General features: G+C 32.9%; 1 pseudogene; it reads left to right on the forward strand.

Moving 5' to 3' along the window:
- Positions 1–1680: 1680 nt before the first annotated feature.
- On the forward strand, positions 1681–7038 carry LOC120163727 (annotated as a pseudogene).
- The last annotated feature ends 1120 nt before the right edge of the window (positions 7039–8158 follow it).

Below are 8158 nucleotides of genomic sequence, written 5' to 3' on the forward strand. Positions count from 1 at the left end.
ATAAAATGCCATCTTTAAGGATTCCATCGAAAATACGTGAAAGATAATCACACACGTAATATAACAATCTAGAAGAAGACAAGGCGTAACGGGCTAGGTCATGGGCAGCAACATTGGCGAATCGTCGGATATAGTAAACACGAATGTAGTGCTTCAAATTATTGATCTTCTGCCCGAGTGGTGCTTATTCATGTCAAGGACCTCCCAAACCTACTGAAATCCGAAGGTTGAATTGCATAGAATAAAAGGACTATCATCCGCATAAAATAAGTTGATAATACGATGTCTGATGCGATTAGTATTAAGAGCCCCGATGCCATCACTGAGGAACGATGATAATCCTCGAGAGCGCAGAAGGAATAAAGAAGGTGATAAGGGGTCACCTTGGTGCATACCACGTTCATGCCGAAATCGTTTCGTGAGATATATATTAATCCGATCACAATAAGAGAAAAAAGTAACACTTGATATAATAAGATAAATGAAGTCAAATCCGAACATCATATAGCGAAGGAAGGACCATTCAACTTTATCATAAATCTTCTTTATATATAACTTCAACGCAACACCATGATACATAATTGTATAAGATGTGTTTTATTCTCAATCACTTGCTCACATATTGCAGATACAATTTCATAGTAACAATCAAAATTATTTTATCTTTAAAGTTCGATACAAAAACCTACAACAATAATATCTATTTATGATCAAGCTACGGTATAGGATATGGATAGAATAAAAAACATAGATTCAAATCGTGGTCGCGGTTGCGTTTTGGGTCATGTCATGTTAATTGCAATTGTGGCCATAGAGGGCGTTATTGCAGGAATAGCGGGTATATCAAAAGGCAACACTATCACTATTTCAAAGACGCTATTACGATCGCGGACTGCTATTTAAAACCCTGATAAAAAGTAATCTTTAACAATTGATTTCAATCTTCGGCAAATCATGATTATCTCATAAAATTAATTAAAATTATTAAGATAATAAACAATATTCCATCCAGATATAACTTGCGTCAAAAAAGTTCCATGTAAAAAAAATAAGTCAAAATTAATGCAAAATTTCATTTTAATTTCATTTTTAAATAATTCTTCTAAAATTTACATTTCTGAAGTTGGACAAAAATTGCTCACTCGAATTAAAAAAACAATATTTAAATTAAAATAAATAAAACAAATAATGCTTACTCAATATTAAACTTATATATATATATATATTATTTTATAGCTTGATTCATATGTGTATTTTATTTTAATATTTTAAAGTTTTGGTGGTGTATTCGAATTTAATATATATATATATATATATATATATATATATAAAGCCTGAAAAGACAAAAAAAACTACAAAAAAACAATTAAAAAATGATGAAACCACCAGCAAGCAAGCGAAACCGTTTTTGAAATGCGTGTTTAGAAAAATTCGTAGGACACGTGTCGATATGCCAAAAGCTATAAGGACGTGGACCAATGAATTTAAGGAAACTTATCGGATCTCATCGCCCCACTCTCATCCACGAGTTCTGAATCATTATCCCTTTTAGCTCTGCCGTTGTTTTCACCTCCTCGCCACGTGTCATTCCTACTTGCCAACTTGCTTTACGTTTGAACCTTTTAATAAATAAATAAAATATTTAATCCCATTGTCCAGAAAGAAAAAACAAGCGAAAAACAAAAAATACTTAAAAATTCATTTGCTCTATTTGTTCTCTCTAGAACGGTAGAACCTCCCAGAAATCTCATCTTTTGAACTGAGGGTAAAAAAAAAAAAAAGGCTGGTCGGGTTAATTGGTGAATCACTTTGTACTGCAGATTTCGGAGCTTGCTTTTGTTGGTGAAGTTGTGCGTTGAACAGAAAATATCTGTTTATTTTTTATTTGGAGCATTTTATTTTCTGGTGAAATTCGTCAGTTTCAGGTGAGATTTTGCTTGAAGATCGCTTTTTGTTTTATTTTTATTTTCTCTGCGGAAATTTTCTTTTAGTTGATCTGTTTAGATTTGGCTTGTTTGTTGATTTATGCATTTATTTGGTTGCTGAGAAATGTTTGAAATGAAATGGTATTTTAGATTAAAAAAAAAGAATCATGAACTGCTGACTGGAAGTTAAGCTAAATCTGATACTATTTTTGGCGCTTACAATATTATTTTTTCTGTTAATAGGATTATTCTGCTGTTTGGTTGATGAGAAAAATTGATTATGAACTACATTTACACAAGAAAATAATATTTTTTTAACTATTTGTTCGATGTGTATTCATAGCTTTGATGCTGAAAAGTAAACTCTTTGCTCGATGTGTATTCATAGCTTATATGTATTAGATATTTAGATTTAATTATTGTTCGATGTGTATTCAGTTTTTTTTAAGGATTTTTCTAATTTGTCAAATTTTCTATTTTCCCTGTCAGAAAGCTTATCCAGGCAATAACATTCTTCCAAAAAGGTGACAACCGATCAAAAGATGAGATTTGTGTTTAGTGGTGGTGGATAAGGATCTTGGAGGAATGTCTGATTTTATGTATGAGGTAAGTTTCCTTATTATCATTTACTTTTTAATTTAGTTTACTTCCATTTTCTAGTAGTCTAGTGTTGCTATGTGAAAAACGTTCTTGTAGGATGTAGTACTTTCAGCTTATTAATTCAATTTGAGATTGGTTTTACTTTCAGTTGTTCTCTGGATTTTTCATGTCAATAGAATATGAAGTTGTATAGCGTCGGATAGCAACTCTTTTATTATGATATTAATGGGGGGATATATTGAAAATTCGAGGGTGATGGATTTGTTCGGAAGACAATCTCAAGTACAGGTAGTTTACTTGTTGTTCTATTGATTTGTGGATTGGGTTTTCTGTTGCCTGTTGGACTTCGTTGATAAATTATGATTTTAGGGTCCTTTTGCCCATTGTCTTTTGGAACACGCTAAGATTAAGTCATATTTTGGGATTTCTTTCTCTGTCAACAATGGAGGGGCTGAGGCGATGCTTTCTGTGTTTGTGTTAAGTTCCGGTTTTCAAGTTATGTTTTATCATATTATATATTACAACTGTGTTCTAGGAATGGTTGTTCAATTTCCCTCTTTTCACTAGAGATTGGCCATTCTGATAAGTTTCGATGAATTTAACCCAAAATGGATTTTATTTTTTTATTTTAAGTTGTTTTCAATGATTTCCTAAACTGGATTTTGTTAAAGAATGGTTGTTCAATCTCTTCTTGGTGTGTTGTTTTAGATTTTTATTCACTTAATGGACTTGATATTCCAGCGTTAGATTTGTTTACAAATGATAAATTTTGGTGCAATAGAGAGCCATTATCTAGTGCAATGGTAAAAAAAATCTTTGGGGTTGAAGAAGTGTACAAGAATATGGGCGCAGGCACGAGATGACTGCTTTATAAAAATTACTTTGCAATAGTGCTTATGCTGGTGGGATTATAATTGGGAGGCTATTCTTTTGAAGTTGCTTTTCAGATTCGTCTTGATCCACCTAAGCAATCACCTTGATTTTTTTGTTGCATTACCGTTTTAAAAAATGCTTTGTGCTAGTTGAGGATCTAACTCAATTCACCCTTCTAGAAGTATTTTAACTTAGTCTTCTCTAATTTCATTTCCTTTGATGAAGAATGGTTGATCATGATCAAACTTATTTAATTGATGTTACAGCTTGAAGATAATGTGTGGCCTGAATTAAGTGCTATTGCTACCGATGATCATATAGTTCCTCATGCTATTGATGAATATGGAGTTCAATTCAAAGTTCAAGGGGATGGTCAAACAAAACCACGTCATGAAGTAACTGAAGTTGCTAGCAATGCAGATAATGCAATTAATATGGTATTTTTGGGGAGAAGGAAAAAGGTTTTCATACTTCGAACAACAGAATGTTAGAAAAGGGTCCATGGTCTGACAAACCTGATGGCATATTTCCCACTTCAGGTGATAATGACTCACTCAAAGAGGTAACAAGCATGATTTCTGATGATCCAATGATGTCCAGCCATGGTCTCAAAACTGCGATATAGATTCAGTTAGCAGTGATTTCTGTTCTGATGATCCTGTCTTGGTTGACAACTGTGCTACAGAGGACAATAGCATCTACCGTTTTCCACTAAATCACATATCTGAAGCTAATGAGGATATCAGATTATTTAATAGTAATCATGAAGACAAAGAAAACAGTGATCTTCTATGTTATGGTTGGGGAGACATTGGAAATTTTGAGGATGTTGATAGGATGTTCAGGTAGTTCTTGAAATCCCATTATTATTAACTTTCATGTTATGCTTTACTATGTAAAACCCAAGGTTCAATAGGACCTCTGCTTTTAGTATAACTTAAAAGTATCTACATTTCAAACATCCATAATTATCAACATAGATTTACCTATACCATATTTTATCCGTTCATGTATGTTGTGTTTAAAAAGTGCTATCAGCCTTTCTTATTCTTCTCTCAGAAATTGTGATTCAACGTTCGGGTTGGGGAGTCTCAGTAATGAAGATGATTTGCATTGGGTTTCATCTTCACAAGCAACTGAAGGATCACTAGATGTGTTGAAGGATGATGCTAAATTGAATAGTTTACCAGAGAATTGTACAACTTCTAGTGCAGATGCAGGTCCTTCAACTATTGATTCCAACAAGAAAAGTATCCTTCTAAGTGACAAAAGAAGTTCCCTTAGCATGAGCAGTAGGAATTCTAGCCTTGCTCACATGTCATCTTTGAATGTATCCAATAACGGATCTGGAAGTAAGGATGACTTGACACCTAATGTGCAGGTTAGTAAAATTTTTCTTCTTCTTCTCTCTTTTTAAATCCACATTTTGTTTAGGAATATCTCGATATCTAATTTTGGCACCCAGAGATTGTCATCCTCATAGTATCTTTTAGGCACATTTTCTTTAAAGATAAATTTCAAGCTACTGTAAATTGGGATGATAAGTAGGAATAATACCTTGTTTTGATAGTGAGGGTTCATAGTGGATATAAAATCTCCAATCTAGATTCAGGGAATGATTGATATAATCCACTTTTAAGCTGGTTTCTGATGAGAGTTTGCTGTAAGTTTTCCTTTGACATATTGTTGCCATGTGGAATTTTTACTATGTTGTCTTATTGTAAACCAAATTTCAGATTAGTCCACAAAATAAGCAGTCAAAGCAACTGAGTGCATCAAGAGAAAGAATAGATAATCTTCTCAAAAGTGGTGGCTTGTACAACCAAATTGGTAACACCAAGCAGTTTGTAGACGTGAAGCATCCCTTTAGTGATGCATCCTGTCAACTCTTTTCCCCACTGGATCTTCAGTGGCACAAGCAAAACGGCGGACCTGATTCTGTAAGTTGTATACAGACAAATGGTCCCTTTATGCATCGCAACTACAGCTGTCCTTCGAACCAACTTTCAATATGTCCAAGTCTGACTAGTAGCAAATCTGAAAAAAAGAGGCATCCTTCTTCTACAAATGGATCATCATATGCGTCAAATCAGGCACAATCCATAGATCATGATCATTCATTTGAGGTTCCTGACATTATAATGAATGATAAGATAGGAAAGCTGTACCACCAACAGGATACACAAGCCTTAGTCAATAGGATTGTCGACCAAGCGAGAGTGGAAAGACAGATTGCACTTTCTGATTCACTCATCACTCAAAACCAGGTCCGTCAGTCTGAATGGGATGAAGGTCATAGTGTAGGAAAGCAAGCAGAATTAGTTTCTTCAAACGGGAAGGAAAGCTCTTGTGTAAGTTTGATGTCAGATGAAGTCTCACTAGAAGCAACTAGTTTTCAGCAGCTTCAACAAGTTATGGAAAAGGTATAGTAGATGAAAAGATTTTGTGATGTGCAGATTTGCATGTTCCCTGTAGGTAATGAATAAACATGGTAATTGATCAAGTTAAAACTGCTTGAATTTTCAGTTGGATATCAGGACAAAACTGTGCATACGAGATAGTCTGTATCGTTTGGCTAGGAGTGCTGAACAAAGGCATAACTGCACAAATACGAAAAGTGGCAGTAGAAATGATAAAGATGCCAGTGGATCATTGGAAGCCGAAGAATCAAGCAAGTATGTTTTCGTTGCTCTAAACGTGAATTTCTTCGTAATATTTATGTTGTCACTGTTTGACCACTTGAAGTCCATGATGGGTAGTAATCGAGTTCTTCAATGTTTCGGCTTCCTAGAGACTAGGGATAATTTAGTTGCTTTAAATTGCTATTGTTATGAAATATTAAAATAGAACCACTCATAATTTGAATTTTGAAGCATATGTATCTAGGTTAAAAAGCACCGTGTACGAATTGAAAAACTATGTGCAACTTAGAAATATAATCCACTAGGTACAATTTAGAAACAGTTAGCAATCTTGAACATGTTGATTGAAGCTCCATCCTTCAGCTACACTCTGCCTGTCTGCTACGAAGTTTGTGTAGAAAGGAACTTATAGATGTAAACATGATAAGAATCCATTTGTAGTAACGAGCTCCAAACCATTACATCTTGAGTGTTGTGTTTGTTCGTTTTGTCCAATCTTTTCTTCTTTCAATTCTATTTTTCTTTTTATTTTGCAGGTGCACTAGATTTATGGATATAGAAACTGACACAAACCCTATAGATAGATCCATAGCACACTTGCTATTTCACCGGCCTTCAGATCCATCTCTAAGACCTGCTACCGATACCACATCTTTGAAGTCTAATGGCACGGTAAGAATTTGTACGTTGCTAGTTTTGTGTTGAACTCGAAGAAAATTCATGTTACCCTAACCTTACAAAACCTTTATGCTTGTGGGCTGGAAATGGCAGATTCACGGCTCCACCACTGCACCACCCGTGATGGCCGAAAACACATTGGCCATGACGAGAATGGTGCTGGTTCAGATGAAAAATTGCTGACTGAAAACAGGTAACATTGGAATTGGATAGAACACTTGTCATCTTTATTTATGATGATTGTGGGTGCGACCTCAAAACATAAAAGATGATGCGAAGTTGATTCTTAGAGAATGGTTTGTGAATTCTAGAAAGCTACTTGTCCCCTTATCTGTCAGAAATACTTCAAAAATTCTGTTTTTTTTTTCAAACAATTTTCAACTTTTTTTTTTTTTAAAAAAAACTGACATTTTTAAAGAAAAAGAGAACTTTGCAACCATGGTTGGTACTAGAGGTGAGCATTCGATCGAGTTGAGTCGAGTCAAAAATTTGAGTTATTCGAGTTAACGAATCGTATTTTACAACTCGAACTTAACTTAAAATTTTCTTGAGCTGAGTTATTTGATTTTCTATATTAATTTTATTATAATTATTTATAACATTATAACAAGAATTTGTTTTAGTTTTTCGACTTTCTCCAATCATATATATTTCACGTTATAATGTTATTTAATATATAAATACAATCTAAAATCATAATATATTTATAATATTATATTTTAAAGAAAGTGTTTTGAGGGTAAAATCATAAAATCATATAAAGAAAGAATTTGAAAACAATTGTTGTCAAAAGATCAAATAGAGTAAAATATAAAATTAAGAGATTAAATAAAAAAGAGGTTACATTTATGGTAAAAAAGTTAAAATTGAAGTTACATAGGTATTCTATTATGGCATATGAGTATGTGGTTTAAATTTAATAAAAAAACTTAAAACAAATGATAAATTCAAGAAATAAGGAAATTATGAAAAATTGATGGATTAAATTGAAAAATAAAAAAAATTGTTATCAAAAAGAGAAATTAAAAGTGCAATGTATTCTACGATGTTTTAGGAGCATATAATTAAAATTTGGTAAAAATCGATTTAAAATAGAGGAGAAATTAAAAGTATAATAAAATCAGAGATTAAATTGTAAAACTGTTAAAATATTCTCTTGAATTTTTTATTTTTTGAATAACTGAAAATTTTAAAATTTCAACTTAAACTCTAAAATCAAATTGATAATTTGAGTTGATTTGAATAGTTTGAATAACTAAAAATTAAAAAAATTCATTTTTTTCGTGTAGAGTAATTCACCCCTAATTAGTACATGTATTTATTTTGGGCTAAATTTGGGATATAAAATTTAGTTTTGTACCAAAGCTAGTAAATAACGAGACATGTGCATCAATAGACCTAGGGATAGGCGTGTCGGATTTTTAGCCAACGTGATTCGAT

This window comes from Hibiscus syriacus, unplaced genomic scaffold (genome assembly GCF_006381635.1).
Source record: "Hibiscus syriacus cultivar Baekdansim isolate YM2019G1 unplaced genomic scaffold, ASM638163v2 tig00111493_pilon, whole genome shotgun sequence".
In the NCBI taxonomy this organism is placed as follows: domain Eukaryota; kingdom Viridiplantae; phylum Streptophyta; class Magnoliopsida; order Malvales; family Malvaceae; genus Hibiscus; species Hibiscus syriacus.